The 17,170-nt window shown below is 35.5% G+C and overlaps 1 protein-coding gene across 1 annotated transcript in view; it reads left to right on the forward strand.

Moving 5' to 3' along the window:
• Positions 1-347: 347 nt before the first annotated feature.
• Positions 348-17,170, forward strand: part of LOC110448769 (neurocalcin homolog) — a 61,272-nt gene continuing 44,449 nt past the window's right edge. Inside the window, exon 1 of the mRNA XM_021495197.1 lies at positions 348-475. The gene's annotated coding sequence lies outside the window, so the exon portion shown is untranslated. The remainder of the gene's footprint in view (positions 476-17,170) is intronic.

Below are 17,170 nucleotides of genomic sequence, written 5' to 3' on the forward strand. Positions count from 1 at the left end.
TGTTGAACGTGCGTTTGCTGCTAACGTTACATCGATGACAACAAGATAAAGGACAGTCACACAAGTCGAAGACTTACAACGACTGGAACAGTGCGAACAGTCCCTGTGTAACCTTATGATGTTAATTATGAACCATTATTATATTGGGATGGACTTGGTAGCTGGAAAGCCTGCGTCCATCATATATCATAATAAATTGTCTAAGTCTGTACTCGAAATAAACTTTATTTTAATTCATCCCCATAAATAAATCCTTGTGTAAGCTAATCGAATGTTTTATGATACATGTTAGCCGCCACTGGTATCACATGACTGACAATTTTGTAACGTACTCGCTGATTGGTCGTGACGACTTTGGCTGCATAATTCACACAGCACTGAATAATCTCCGGAAACAGAAGGTTGGAGGAAACGCTGTAGGCCTATATTTGCCGTGTGTACAACTCAAGACACCTTGACGAATACATTTCAGAAGGTAGGTTGTAAGAGAACCAGAAGATTAAGAAAGTTCATCCATTATTTCGATATAAAACATGTTTCGTTGTTGTCTGCCGAGATATCGAACGCACTCCGATTTTGTTGTGTATTGCAATGCACAGGGATTGTGTATTACCCCTGCCTTGAGCGCATTGCGAGATCAACATAATTATCAGATGATACATTTTATTTCACTGTCAGTGTAATTAGGTCTATAGTCGAAACGTGACCAGAACAGCTATTTTCGAATGATATTGTTTTAATGTGGATGACCTCTGGCTCTACTTGCCATGCATGGAGAATGATGGACATTTTTACAAACAAGGTTTTGTCGAATAATTTGTCACGATTTAACGATTGTGTCGTAGATTATATTCAATGGGGGAAGAAATGAGATGTCATTCTTTCCTTAACTAGAATGTTTGCTGTCATACCTTCATCATGATCGAGAAATACAACGAGCCACAATACTAATGCTTACAGTTTCCTTGTTGATAAACCGAAATGTAAACAAACATTGCATGACTATAAGGTTGGGCTGGGTGGGTTACCGTTGTTACTTTATATTGCTAAAGGCTTTTTCATACACAAGTTTTTTGTCGTTTTATAATGTATTATGACAATTAAGATACACACATTAATTATGGAAAGGGACATAATTACCATTATGTTTGGACTGTTATGTTAGGGGTCCCAGGTGTTACAAATCCTCCATACTTTTTTTCACTGGTTTCAAGCTATTCAGTACCCATGACAGTATACTGATATTGGCCTTTAAGCCTTTGACCCAAGATCACATAAATCAATAGAGCTGCACTTCAGTGTCTACACTACACAAATGCAATGCTTTACAAGAAGCTTAAAGGCTTGAGGACTTTTGATTAATATCTTCTTTTTTTTAAAGGGTCAGCTTAGACAAGGTTGCGAAAGGATACAGTAAAGATGTTATTATTTTTACCTTCTTTCTATTACTAATGACACAATTTATAAACACATAGAATTATAATTGTTTTAATAGTGAGTACACTCATGGTTTTATTAAATCTTTAGGGAACTATTATGGCCATATTCTTCGAGTGGAATTTAACTATTATGTGGGTCATAAAATCAGCTGTTGTTATAGCTTTAAAGTTTGCCATATTTAAGTTACAACACCTGCAATTGACATTGTTATTTATAGCCCATGTTAAACAGAACATCAGAAACTTTAGCCTGGTCACAATTAATGTACTCTTCTTTTGTCTGGTAGCCACTTAGGCAATAGGGGTGTCACAATACGCCAAGAGTGTATCAATATATATTGCAATACAGAATGAATATATTGCGATACGTATCTCGATAAATTGTCATAGGAAGGATGTGCTCAATTTTATAATAAGTTGTTGTAAGAATGTTATCAAACTTAATCATATATAAATTATAATACGGATTACATAGATTATTTTTTTTGTCGTTATACCAACCACTGATTACATAATTTGAACTTTTAAAAGCCTGCTTAATGCTTAACCAAATATCTGTTGGAATTCGTAGTAATTTGCAAAGTTAAAACACCAAGCAGTTACATAAAAAAAAGAATGAAAAATATTGCGATACAGCAATATTTCATCTCTGTATTGTGGTTACAGGTACGATACGATATACCCGTGTATTGCGATATACCTGCTTTCCGATATATTGTGACAGCCCTGTAGTAGCCAGCATGTTTCAGGCAGGCAGTAATTTAAGAACACTACTTTTATGACTTACAAGTTACATGATGCAGTTTGAGATACATTGAATGATTGCATGTCATTAGATTTAAACATGTCATCAGTATTGTTTCCATTCATACACATTACATATAACAATCATGTGTAAACTTATATATTCTGCTAGTATATATACACAGCACATTGCAGGGAAAATCCTTGAATTTGAGCGCAGTGGGTAATTTTCAGGAATTATTAGTCAATATCAAAATGGAGAGTGGCCAGTCTAAGTAAAATTTAAAGAAAATTGGAACATGGAGGGGTCAATTTCAGCTTTGAACGGTCAATGGCCCCATGGCCCCCTCCAGGATTATCCCGGACATTGTCATCCTGGGACCATTCTTTTTGGTCACAAAAACCTGCCCGATATTTGCGTAACCTGTGTCTGAATTTCCTTCATAAAGTCAGTGTTCTAGCTTAGGCTGTGAGATAGGTAAAGATAATTAGTACCAAAAATACACATGTTGAAGCAACCACATGTTCAATTAGCTCTTTGCCAGGAAGACATTTTGTCTGAAGGATAACAGCAGGATCCATTCGCACTATGTGAGAAACCTTTGATGTGAAGATGTTCCATTTTTTGTATGCTGAAATTCTCACCTTCCAGTTCAAAGTTTTATACAGTAAAGATAATATACTACACGTGTAACCATTCATTATCACTGTTACAAGTATTGTTTGTCAGTGTATTTGTATTTTATTGTGAGCAGGAATTGACTGGTCAATCATTAACGCATTGTCATCACCATTGACTGAAGTTATATACACCCGTACACTGTGTGTATTCATATATATATTATGACCATTTTGTGGTGAGCTCGAGTCATGCCATTACCAATGGTTCCTACATACTTCTCCTTCAAATGAGATTTGGAAATAGTGTGTAGATACTCAAGAGGAAAGATGCAGATAGTGTGTTGATACTTACGATGAAACATCCCTCTATAGTGCCATAATGGATCACAGAAAAAAAAGTATTGGGACTCAAGATATCTTGAAGATGTGTTGTACATTTCCTTTATGATATTAATATTGAATTGACCCTTTGACATGGACCAACAGGACTGCTACGCTGGTTGGCAAATGCCATATGTTTTACACCACTTGATGTAATCAAAGTTATTTTGAATATATGTATATATGATACTACTCTCTGTCAAGTTCATGAGTTGGATAATATAGCTGGACATGCGTCAGTAAATCGACTTGGAAATTGTTAAGTGACAAGAACCAGCCCAGCCAGTCCTTTACCAAAATAATTAAACATGAACATGTTTCCAGAAGCATTTTATTTTTGTGGAAGTTTTCAGGATGTTCTATATAAAATCTTTGAAAAAATCTCTGGCCCAATTGGTAAAGTGCTTGTTCCTTGCAACAGATGAAACTGGTCAGTGCCATTGGGCCATATATAGGACACTTCGTAAGTCCAGGCATATTTTCACAGCTTGTCAAAATATGAGCCGAAATAGCAGTAAATATTCTTACAGAATACTTGATAACTGAATCAGTGAAACTAAGCAGGACATTTTGTTGAATCAAATTTTCAGGTTTCTGTAATTGGGAACAATTTAAAACATTTAACACAAATTTTAAACTTATTTTCATGAGTATTTATTCTGGCAAAAGAACATTGGATCCTACAAAATCAGGGTAAAACAGGATAAAAAAATGTGAAATGAAACATGGAATAAAGCTCTAAATGTTTGTGTGTTTTGTGTAATAAGCTTGATTACTAAGTTGATAATGTAGGAGGTTCAGTCAAATTGGTAACTGAATTGATTCTGATTTTAAAGTGCATGAAATGTGCTGTCATCATTTATGGTTGTCATTTCAACAGTGTTTCCAAAAATAAACTAACTTTAACATGAATATCATTTAGATTTATATACTTAATCAGTTACTTCGTTGCAGTACAACTGCTTGTTGATGGGTCAACATTAACATGAAATGTTAATTGTATGTGTTTCTGAATTATTTACAGCCTTATATTTATTCTACAGACAGATAGAACTAGGTTAAGGCCATATATATAATTTTACAAGTAAACAAAAGTATACAAGCATGTAAGACAGGTTTATATACACTTAAATTGAAACCTACATAAACGTACAGGTAATTCTTAATATATATTACTTTATAAACATTAATATATCCTTATAAACCGATAGTCTGCATATATATTAACTCATTGACCCCTGAAGACACATTTGAACTCTTCCAATTCAAAGGTTGGAATAGTTCATTATGAAATTTCAGGGGTGAATGAGTTAAGTCTGGTACTGGTTGACACAATAGAAGTAAGTATGAAGGAATGTGGTTATAAATTAATCTTTAACCGTATTCTGTCATAAATGAAAATGATGAAGTGACCATGTATAAAATCAACGGAGGGAACCCACTGGTTAACCAATCCTTATTAACATTCCTCTAATTTTACAACTTATGTTCTAAGAGTGCACGTAGTAGTGTTAAAGATATATAGATAGAGTGTATAGTTAACCACTGATTAGAACATACAAATCGCTAGACAATTGGTCCAGCATTCATCCTTATTTAAGCAGATTGCATTGAATCATGCTCATAAATAATTAAGAAGTAGGTTTAGGATCTCGGTATTACATTGTGTAAGTAAATACTTTGTTGATGAAATTGTTTTTCTCTACAACTCTTTCTTATAATAAAATCTTTTTTTTTTGCTTAATCTACATATATATATATGTGTGTGTGTTGTGAAAACTGGCTGGGAAGGGGGTAACATATATATATATATATATAGCAAGAAATAACGTTACAATAAGTTACTGAAACATTGTCATTATTAGTATTACGGGTTCAACAATTGTTATATATATATCAACTGACTGGAACACATCAGAGTCCCGCTGTCTACCATAATCTATAAGTCTGATATATTGCACAAGTTATCTTCTAGGAGCAAAGCAATCATTTCTGTGATGCTATTTTCCAGAAATAATGATGTATGGTGATTGCTATCGGTGGAAAGTTAACTTTTTGATGATTTTATGGAAGGGTGAGGTTCATTCAAATGCCTAATCAATATCCCAAGGCACCGTTACTTAATACTTATAATAGCATATGTATGCTAAACAATCGCAAGCCAGCTTTGTATTGTAATTGGTAATTGGAGAAGGTGTAGCATGCATACATTCAAAGGCAATTTCTTCAGTCTGTCGCTGCCAGATACTCCAACAAGGCAATATGTAATAACGTAAGGCTGTTCATTTGGATTATAACCAACTTTATTTTGTTTGTAGACTATATATATAATATGAAACAAACTCTAATAAATGTCACCTGAATATTTTACTCATAACAGCCAGATACTCCAACAAGTCAATATTTAAAAACGTATATAAGGCTGTACATTTGGATAATTTCCAACTTCATTTGGTTTGCAGATTGTTCATTACTCAACAAAAACATACTCAAGTTTCCAAGACATTGCAGAAAATGTTGGAATGATGATGTCATTTCTTTGCTTGCACTAGGTTGATTTAACTAGATCTCTTTGATGAAGTTTTGTCATTAGCCGAGTTCTGAGTCATATCAACCTAAACTAACGCTATCAAAGAATTTGATTTAATCAAGTGTTGCCTTGTCAGCAGAAAAAAATTAGAAGTGTTCCAATAACATATTTAGTTCACTTGGTTGGTGCGGTGGGCAGATTTTCATGGTGATCTTGTTGATGATATTTGTTCAGGAAGATGTTTTCATTAGTCCATTCTGTGAAGTTTTCCTCTAGGCCTGATATGGTCTACCATTAGTCCATTCTGTGTGAAGTTTTCCCCTGTAGGCCTGATATGGTCTACCATTAGTCCATTCTGTGAAGTTTTCCTCTAGGTCTGATATGGTCTACAATTAGTCCATTCTGTGAAGTTTTCTCTAGGCCTGATCTGGTCTACCATTAGTCCATTCTTTGAAGTTTTCCTCTAGGCCTGATATGGTCTACCATTAGGCCATTCTGTGAAGTTTTCCTCTAGGCCCGATATGGTCTACCATTAGTCCATTCTGTGTGAAGTTTTCCTCTAGGCCTGATATGGTCTACCATTAGTCCATTCTGTGGAGTTTTCCTCTAGGCCTGATACGGTCTACCATTAGTCCATTCTTTGAAGTTTTCCTCTAGGCCCGATATGGTCTTCCATTAGTCCATTCTTTGAAGTTTTCCTCTAGGCCTTATATGGTCTACCATTAGTCGATTCTGTGAAGTTTTCCTCGAGGCCTGATATGGTCTACCATTAGTCGATTCTGTGAAGTTTTCCTCTAGGCCTGATATGGTCTACCATTAGTTCATTTTGTGAAGTTTTCCTTTAGGCCTGATATGGTCTACCATTAGTTGATTTTGTGAGGTTTTTCTTCTTGGCCTGATATGGTCTTCCATTAGTCCATTCTGTGAAGTTTTCCTCTAGGCCTTATATGGTCTACCATTAGTCGATTTTGTGAAGTTTTCCTCTAGGCCTGATATGGTCTACCATTAGTCCATTTTGTGAAGTTTTCCTCTGGGTCTGATATGGTCTTCCATTAGTCCATTCTGTGAGGTTTTTCTTCTAGGCCTGATATGGTCTACCATTAGTCCATTATGTGAAGTTTTCCTTGAGGCCTGATATGGTCTACCATTAGTCCATTCTGTGAAGTTTTCCTCGAGGCCTGATATGGTCTACCATTAGTCCATTCTATGAAGTTTTCCTCTAGGTCTGATATGGTCTACCATTAGTCCATTCTGTGAAGTTTTCCTCTAGGTCTGATATGGTCTACCATTAGTCCATTCTGTGAAGTTTTCCTCGAGGCCTGATATGGTCTACCATTAGACCATTCTGTGAAGTTTTCCTCTAGGCCTGATATGGTCTACCATTAGTTTTGTTTCCATCCTTGTCACTTATGTTCAGCTTTCTCAACTATGCCTAATAGTTTTACCCACTGTAACTGATGGATTGATGTATACAGAGTGATCATCTCAATGTATACATGAATAAGATTTAAGATACCCCCATGCAGAAGACAGTTCACTTCAGTTCTTCTCTATAATATTGAAGGATAACTACAAAATTTGAGCACATAACTTATTGGGTCTCCTGAATAATTCAATATATATACTATTCTTATGCAACATGACAAATCTTTACAGTGTCCCAATATGCTGTTTCTTCCTTTTAAAATACCACATTCGTGTGTGGTGTCTCAAATGATGGTCACTTAACTAGCATACATTTGGAAATAATGTACAACATGAACATCTTCGTCAATCTCAACTAAATTCATTGATATTCTTTTATTTATTTCATATTCATAAATGTAAAAAGGACTAACCAATAGCTAGAATAATCTGGCACAATGCTTATTCTAGATAGTTATTTTAAAACTTTACCTAGATCCCTTTTGCACGATAATTTTTCGGGGAAATGATAGTTGAAACCACATGTTGTGGTCATTTTTTGCACAATTTAAATTCTCTCCAGATCAGTTTGCTACTCTATTCATCTTTACAATATCAAATGCTGTAATGACATCTACTGTCAAAATTTGTTGTCCAAATTGTCTTTACATTTCGATTGTTGCTATCCTAATGTAGCAATAGCTGCAATTTATGTTGGTCTGTTTAGGAAGGTTAATATAAAAATAATTTTATTCTGTAATATCTAAAGATATTCGTAATTTGTCTCGTGCTTAAAGATATTCATATTGTGTTGTTATATAAAGACGTTCAGAATATTCATATGGTGTTATACAAAACAAGATATTTTGTGCTGCCTGTGGTATTTTCTGATCCTCCCATCTCCTCTGTGACATATATGTTGTCTGTGTGTACGTTTCTTGGCAATACTGTAAACTTTTAGAGATACGATCTGGAAATGGGTGCTGATCACAGTAAATAATTCACTATCAAGAGGCTGTCTGCAAGTCAAATGTCCGCATTGCAGATCTAGATGTGGTAACACTATTACTTCATGTAGGGATGGAAGCACAATATTGACCTGTCTATACTATCTAGAGCAAAGAGATGGAAGCACAATATTGACCTGTATATACTGTCTAAAGCAAAGTGATGGAAGCACAATATTGACTTGTCTATACTATCTAGAGCAAAGGGATGGAAGCATAATATTGACCTGTCTATACTATCTAGAGCAAAGGAATGGAAGCACAATATTGACCTGTCTATACTATCTAGAGCAAAGAGATGGAAGCACAATATTGACCTGTATATACTATCTAAAGCAAAGGGATGGAAGCACAATATTGACTTGTCTATACTATCTAGAGCAAAGGGATGGAAGCACAATATTGACCTGTCTATCCTATCTAGAGCAAAGGGATGGAAGCACAATATTGACCTGTCTATCCTATCTAGAGCAAAGAGATGGAAGCACAATAATGACCTGTATATACTATCTAAAGCAAAGTGATGGAAGCACAATATTGACTTGTCTATACTATCTAGCGCAAAGGGATGGAAGCACAATATTGACCTGTCTATACTAACTAGAGCAAAGGGATGGAAGCACAATATTGACCTGTCTATACTATCTAGAGCAAAGGGATGGAAGCACAATATTGACCTGTCTATTCTATCTAGAGCAAAGAGATGGAAGCACAATATTGACCTGTATATACTATCTAAAGCAAAGTGATGGAAGCACAATATTGACTTGTCTATACTATCTAGAGCAAAGGGATGGAAGCACAATATTGACCTGTCTATACTATCTAGAGCAAAGGGATGGGAGCACAATATTGACCTGTATATACTATCTAGAGCAAAGGGATGGAAGCACAATATTGACCTGTCTATACCATCCAGAGCAAAGAAGGTGACTCCTGGTAAAACATTGTGTTCATTTGCATTTTGTTATACATTGAAATGAAAATGCGAGCTGAGTGGGGCCCAGTTTAACATGAGCAGTCTTTTGCTTACATAAATTTACAAGTACCAGTTCTGCAATACAGCAAACTTTGTTACCGTATCTCAAAAAAAGAGTCATGCTTACATTTATGAAGCCCAGTGATCATGAAGAAAACTGAAAAAAAACACTTTTAATTTGAATTGATTTCTCCGATCAAATGGAAATGTGTTCTTACCAGTTCTGTGTGTTACTATTTTATTGTGTGTATGTTAAGGAATGGGTTTTCTCATAGTGTTTGTCCATTGGAGCTGCTTGCCTTGGTAATGTAAATAACGTACAGTGAATAAGGGACGAAAGTTATGTTGACAATGTTGATTTTGTGCTCATGAATACTTATGGAAAATGTACAGCTTGCAGGCATTGATACAGTATATTAATCATTAAAATATGCTGAAAAACTTGGAAACAACAAAATCTTGGCATTTCCCAACAGAGCAGAAAAATGATTGGTTTCTGATAGCATTAATATTTAATATAATCAACTCCAGTGATAGTAATTGCCTTTTTGAAAAAAATACACATATGTGGGATATATGCAAAATAATTGGGGTCCCATATATTTGATTTTGTCTATTTTTATACAAAAACAATGCCAATCAATGGCTAACTTGACAACTTTAACTCTGTAGTGATGGGATTTCGGTCACTCGCACTATACTATAAAAAAACCTAATTCAATTACAGGAAAATGGTTCGTGTATCAACTACATGAGAATCATTTAACACCATTTTCATTGTGTAAACTATTCTGAAGTCATACTTAAATAGTATTGATGACTGTCTTAATATAATCAATAATTGTAGATGTCACAGCAATTTTCATGAAGTTAACTCATTCACCCCTGAAGACACAGTTGAGCTCTTCCAATTTAAAGGTTGGAATAGTTCATTATGAAATTGCAGGGATGAATGAGTTAATGGAACTCTCCTTGGTTTTGAGTTCATACTAACAGGGAAAATCCTGGAATTTGAGAGCAGTACTGGGCCATTCAGCAACTTTTTTGTCAATATCAAAATTACGAGGGGCCATTCTATGTAAATTTTATTGAAAATTGGAATATAGAGGGATGAATTTCAGTTTTGGGGGGTTAATGGCTATGCTCCCCCCCCCTCTTTAGGATTATCCGTGTACTTTCATTAGCGAAACATGGATTAAGTTTATTATGGAGAAAACAGCTTATCTTGTTTTTGACAGTGAGCAATGATATGTACTTTTTCTGATAATGATGATTAATTCAGCAAGTTTGTGCCCAAAATCTTCAATCATTCACTGAAAAAAATATGATGAAGCACCTTTACATTACCATGCCTGAAACTAATACTAGCTACAAGTGTTTACTGAATGATGTTCATGTCATTACCAGTGGCTTCCGTGTGGTACCGGGAACCATACACTGACCAGGATACCTGAGCTGGGCACACGTATTGATTGTGTACCAGTTGACAACTCAAACCAGAAATGATTGCTGCCCTACTGTACTGGTCTTTTGTGACGAAACCAGCACACTATTGAGTATTGATCAGTGCACGAATGACACCACCGTTTACAGGCACAACAACAAATGGTGTTCATGTCTGTTTGTTATATCATCACCAGTGCTTACACCATACACTACAAATTACATGCTGTGTGAAACTTCAAATGTCAGTCCCCTGCAGGTCACATTTCCTTTGAGATCAATATGAACACTCCAGGGTCCTTGTGGTATTTATTGACCATATTTACTGTTGATATTATGACCTAGATATGAACAGGGTTGTAGAAATGATATTGTTACACTGTTGTATTGTTGACTGGTTTCTCAACATTTATAGATTCTCAGGCAATCGGAAAAAAGTGGACCATCTTATGGATCAGACCAGTAATAACAGAACTTGTATATGAGGGATGCTCATGACACCGATACTTGAATTTTCTCTCAGGCTGCTACTTATAAGTTGCAAGTTTATTTCCTAAATATCGATAAATTCTTTCTTCCTAATGAATTTAGAGAGATTGGTTGCTTTTACCCTGTTTCTTGCTCTTTTTATATGTCACTAAAATTAGTAGTCCTATGTTAACTTATTTTCCTATAATGACTAATGTCTGAGTAATGTTTCTGTAGTCCAGATCTACCTTTTCTTGTCACATTTCAATGTAAGAGTGCATCACAAGGATTCAAAACATCTTGAACTTCTTCGTTGCCTGGAATGGATGTTTATTGTTTTTCCCGGGCTGTGGACTAAACTTGTCTTGTTTTGAGTTGGTTTTGTTACAATGTAAGTATTTTGCTTTTAGATTTATTTGTTGATATTTTCACTTCCACATTAACACACATTCGTATCAGACTTTACATAAAATTCATGATGCTTAGATGTAAAATTTTATTAACTTGTCATGGTTAAAGCTTAAATCCTATATCAGTGTTTGGTCACCGCCATATATATATATATGTATCTATTTTAGGTGTGACATCCTTGGGTATAAAAAGTCTTGCGGCTAATGATAATTTGTATAGGCCTGGTCTGCTTCGCTTAGCTTTGAAATCTCCTAGCTCCCTGTACTTGGAAGTCCTTGTCACATGATCACTAACTGATGGACAGACGGGTTGACATTTTGTCAATACCCAAGTGATTTGGCATGTGAACACTAAAAGCTAGTGATGATGGTTAATCAACATGAATGGACCAACTTAAGCTTCCAGCTTCTAACCTGATGTTAGACCATCAGACAGGTCCAGCATCAGTAACAGGCTTCCGCCTCCTGATTGGTTCTAACGGTAATGAGCTAATGTTACATGTTGTGTACAGGAGTAACCAGAAAGGTCAGGTATAGAAACCACAAGGCTAGCACTGTATCACAGATATCTGACCTATTGTTTGCAGAATTGTAATTTCAAAAAAATAAAATCTATTTTTCATCTTCAATAAGAAAAAAAAAAAAATTCTCCTAAAAAGAAATTCTCCTGAAAAATTGTTTAAATTCTTTGAGACGGGGGGGGGGGGGATCAAGTACATTTTTGTGGGGCAAACTGTTTTTTTGTCTCTGACTAATTATTTGCAAGTATATATATTGTATGTTGTCACCTGAACGTCTTCCCTTATGAAGATGGGTTTTACAAAGACCGTCTTTGTTAAGCAATGTTCTCACTAACTTTTGAAACAGGTGGTTGACTTTTAAAAAATACCCAATTACATTGTCACATGCTATGATGCTGACCTAAACATATTGACTGATTATATTCCTAAAGTAGGACTGGTTCAAAGTTGATAGCAGCAGGCTATTCATTTTTGCTGTCAACAGGCTGTTAATGAGAACACCCTGTTGAGTATTGTAGTTTCAAGCATTAATGTGCTACATCAGAGTTACATTATAAATAAGTTTCACAACCAAGAAATTTAATGTTTAAAAAAAATATGTATATGAATAAAGTATCAGTGAAAAATTGAGAGGTACACAAGAAAGAATTTTAAGCTAAGGTGGTTCTGAACCGGAAGATTGTAATCCCCTTGTGATGGAGATATGGAGGGTCATTGATGGGATGTTGTGTTCTGTAGCCACATACATGTACTTGTGAAACCTACTGTTGACATAAGAGTCACAAGTAACTTATTTGTGAGGCAATTTTGATAAAATAATCATAAAATAGGCAAGTATGAGAATGCCTTAAACAAGTTTGTGTCTTAATGCCAAGAGTCAAGGTCGTTACCATAACCATTCATTCTAACAACTTCCATTTTTTAACGGATTTCATCGAACTTCATGCAATACAATGGTAAAGGATAATAATAACTCAAACAGGTTTGGTGTTTAACTGAGGTCAAGGTCACCATTACTATAATAGAAAACATGTCATCACTTTTACAATTTTGTTTTTAGAACAGATTAGATCAAACTAGAGTGATATTTTACTAGATTCTGTTGACTTAACAGACTACTGTGTATGAAAGTTGATTAGTGTTATTTATATTGTGAATTCCCCCCCCCCCCCCCCCAATCTTTGGTATACTGTGTAGGACATGTGTAGTACTGTAAGTGCTGTAACATATGTATCCTTGATTATAGACCATTGACAATAATAGATCTACACGCAAGAAGGATATCCTCTCATTTGTTCAGCTGTTTAGTGTACATCCAGCCATAATTGTATATTGATGACCGAAGCATGCAACAGCTTTTCAGATGTAAATTTGGTAAAGTTGGCATTGTTTGTGCATAATTGTTTGGTGATTACCTGTCCTTTGTAGCAGCCCACGCTGACGATTAATCATCATCGACATTTTAATTATGTGAAGGCCTTGATGTATGATAAAATATTAACGTCGCATCGACAAACAATTTTGCCATTCCTGGATCGGAAGTTACAAACCAGATCAATATTAATTTCTGTGCTGACCGGATTGAATGCATCTATCATCCCTACAGGTTCAGGAATGTTATGAAATACTTTTGACCCGCAGTGTCCAATTACATGATCGAAAGAGGCAACTCATGTGGACCCCCTGAAGAATCAGGAGTTTTCTTACCTGTTTTATGCTTTGAAGGGGCCACAATAGAAAAGCTTCATTTACTGCAACACTTGGAACCTTTACCGTGTTGGTTTCTATCCAGTTTCTACAAATTTTAGTCTGTGTCTGTCTTCGTGTAATACTTTATACTATTTTTAAGCCGCACTTGGCGAGAGCCGAGCGGCTTATTAATTCTGTCCAGAGAACGAAATGACGGACCCACTTCTGTTCGAGGTGCGTGCGCAAAATTCAGTCTTGCATGCTTCCGCTATATAGTCTCGTTATCGTGAATAGAAAGTAGAATCTCTGACACTCACCTGTGTCTTCTGATACTCTTCCCAAATAATAATACATACTTTAAATAATTGCTGAAAACAAAATGTTTATCTCCGGTGCATTCTACGAGTGTTGTGGTGGTGAAAACTAAATACAAATAGGAATGTTTCATTCGTGCACTGGGTTTGAGTGTTTTAGCAACTCGGATTGAGGTCTGAAGACGTTTCACACGCGTAAAGATTCAAGTGTTTTCCTGACTCTGATTCGAGAAGACTGTCAAGCGTTGACGCTGTCTGTACGGTCTAGCTTTTATATTTTGTAAGTACAAGGAAGAAGTAAATATATATACTTATAAACCGTATGAGTGATGAAGTATAACCTCTATTTTGATGTTTCAAACGGGAACGTAATATGACATATCGTGCTTTGGTTGATAACGATAATAAACTATCGTTGCTACCACGGATGTGGCTCTGAGACGAGACGATATGTGAACTGTGTATGCTTATCAAACATTTCTGTAACACAGCATGCTATTTCTGGTGTATTTATTCATGAAAATGAGACAATTTAAGAACATGACACAACTGCCGCTGCTGTTTGACAAGAATTCGTGCTGTGTCAAAATATTATCCAATCCGATGTAAGGGAAATAACTCTTACGTTGGTAAAGTCGCATTGAGAAATATAATTTAAATATATTCCAAGAACATTTGTTAGATTTTGTGATGAATTGTATTCTCAATGACAGTAAATAAAATCACTACATATATTAATATAAATAAAAAATAAATAAAAATAAAAGGAGCACAATGTCTCTTTTCTCCATGCATTTTTTCCCACTACTCATTTCACAAGCACAAAACAAACCTACCAGGTATTCTTTATTACCCATTCACTGATTGCCATTCTGCACGTAAATGCTCATGTCACATTATTGGAGGATGCTAATTAATGAAAATAACAACAATGCGTCACACTTAAGAGGGTGAAAAAAGAGGAGAGGGAGAAATGTCTTTAAGGCATCATTTAAGAGGTGATTGATTTTGGAAATCCCAAAGGCAACATCATCAGATGACCTGATTTTCAATTAGTAGAATACAGAAGACATATCTGAGGTATTATAGTAGATATTGATGCTCAATGTGTTACTGAAGCAATTAAATTTAAAGTGGTGAGGGGCTTTAATGTCACACTGACATAATTCTAGTTCTGTATGACTTTATTGTGTTGATGGTTTCTGCATAACCTTACTGTGTTGATTTGCCATCAAGATTTCAATGCTCAGAGTAAAATTCAATATTAATGTACAGAAATATGAAATAAAAATATATTTCCCAAGACCTAGATGAAGTGAAGGGAACCAACACTTAGTCACTGTGCACTAAAACAAGTACAATGTACCGTATTTGATGAAATAAGGATACCAGGTGCAGATAAATGACGAGCATAAAGTAGACAAGTTTTTCCTCAAGCAACATACTGCTGTCTCTCCGTCTTTGGTCCCAGTCCCCTGTTAATTTAGCAGCCAGATACTGTTCCTCACCAGCATTGGGTTAGTTCAATACAATTGTGGACAGTCCCATTTGTTGGAGGAGTTTGTTGGTGATCTTCTTACTTTTAATCTGCACTGTTACTTACACTAATGACTTTATTATATTTTCATTCAAACTTTGTGAGTTATGCTTTTGCTTAATCCATGAAAGTCATTATCCAATGAAAAATTGATGTCAAGGAAACACATATTTGACACAACGTATCGATTTCTTGTCTGTGTAGCCAAAATCAGTGGGAGAGGAGAGCTAATGTGGATTTGATTTTGGGATTTTCAATCACCTAGGGCTTGAATACTGTACAGATGTTATGGCGAGAACCAATCAATAGGCTGGTCTGTTATCACAACTGCCAACATGGCTTGGTTTAGAGGCCACATCATCACATTATTAGGAAATTATATTGAATCTCCTATTAGCAGATCTCTTTTTATAACATATTTGATGACATAATGAAGGGAAACAGATCATGCATGACTGGAATCAGTAAATTTTCATTAGCTCTAGCCTTACAATCTCTTTGTGTCCGTTCGTTTCAGGTAGTGTAGCTGGTCTATTCCATTTTTGCATATTGCAGAGTTATCTTCCCTTGAGAGCAGGTATTGATTGTTACGTCATTGGTTTGTGTGAGAAAATTACGTCGTTTTCTCAAAAATTGACGACATTACTCTCACAAACCAATGACGTAACAATCAATACCTGCTCACAACATAACTCTGCAATACGAAAAGACGGAATATAGCCATGCAGGCACTTTGGAGATACAGTCTATCACAGGGATTCACAATTTCAGCCTCAATCAGTCTAGTTCTTTATTTTCTTCAGAATGAAATGCATTGTAGATGTAGGGTAGCTGCATAATGGTTTCTTTTAGCAACTGTCAATAGTAATACTGGTGTTTTTAGCATCCTTAGCACTGAGGACCTTCGATTTAACAATCATCAGGGATATATGATCCTCTAGGCTCAGGGTCAGGATCATCAGAGGTTTCAAGATTGAGGTAACCAACTAGTCCCATAGAAATTAGAAGTCCTGAATTTGAGGATCAGGATTACATCATTTAAGGTTCGGATTTAGACTCGTCATTGCGAAAGTCATTCTAGGGAGGTGATAGATACACAGTGACTAGAAAGAATGTGTGCCGTGTGTAATTTGGGCTTATAAATGATGAAAATTGACTTTATTTATTATGCAACAGGTTTAAAATTTCCTGCTTGGGTAATCGTAATTTGAAACTTAAATCATGCTCGAGTACTTAAAATATTTCATCCTTGCACAATACATGGCCGTTCAGAGTGGGCTATATGTACAACTGTAGAAAGATATTAAAATCCACTCGATATTAATTCCTTTTCTATAAATTTACATAAACCATCGTATGTATTGAGTCACAAGATGTGTTAACCTTCGTTTCGAACTACAAGCTGATCAGGATATTTACACACTAACTGCATATATATGTAAATGTGTAAATAGTTCTGGAAGTAAAGACATACATAATTTTCTTCAACTCATGTTCTATACTTGCACATCTGCAAGCTCAACACAAACAGGACACAATAAACTTAGCTGCAATCACAGAATCAAACCACAGCTAGGACATAACAACGTGATCTCGTTTATTTAAATATGTACAAATTGTGTTGCATTAGACTTGCTAAAGTCATTTTATTACATGTTGGACATGGACGAAAGTTCTAGAGGA

This window comes from Mizuhopecten yessoensis, unplaced genomic scaffold, assembly GCF_002113885.1.
Source record: "Mizuhopecten yessoensis strain PY_sf001 unplaced genomic scaffold, ASM211388v2 scaffold431, whole genome shotgun sequence".
Taxonomy (NCBI): Eukaryota; Metazoa; Mollusca; class Bivalvia; order Pectinida; family Pectinidae; genus Mizuhopecten; species Mizuhopecten yessoensis.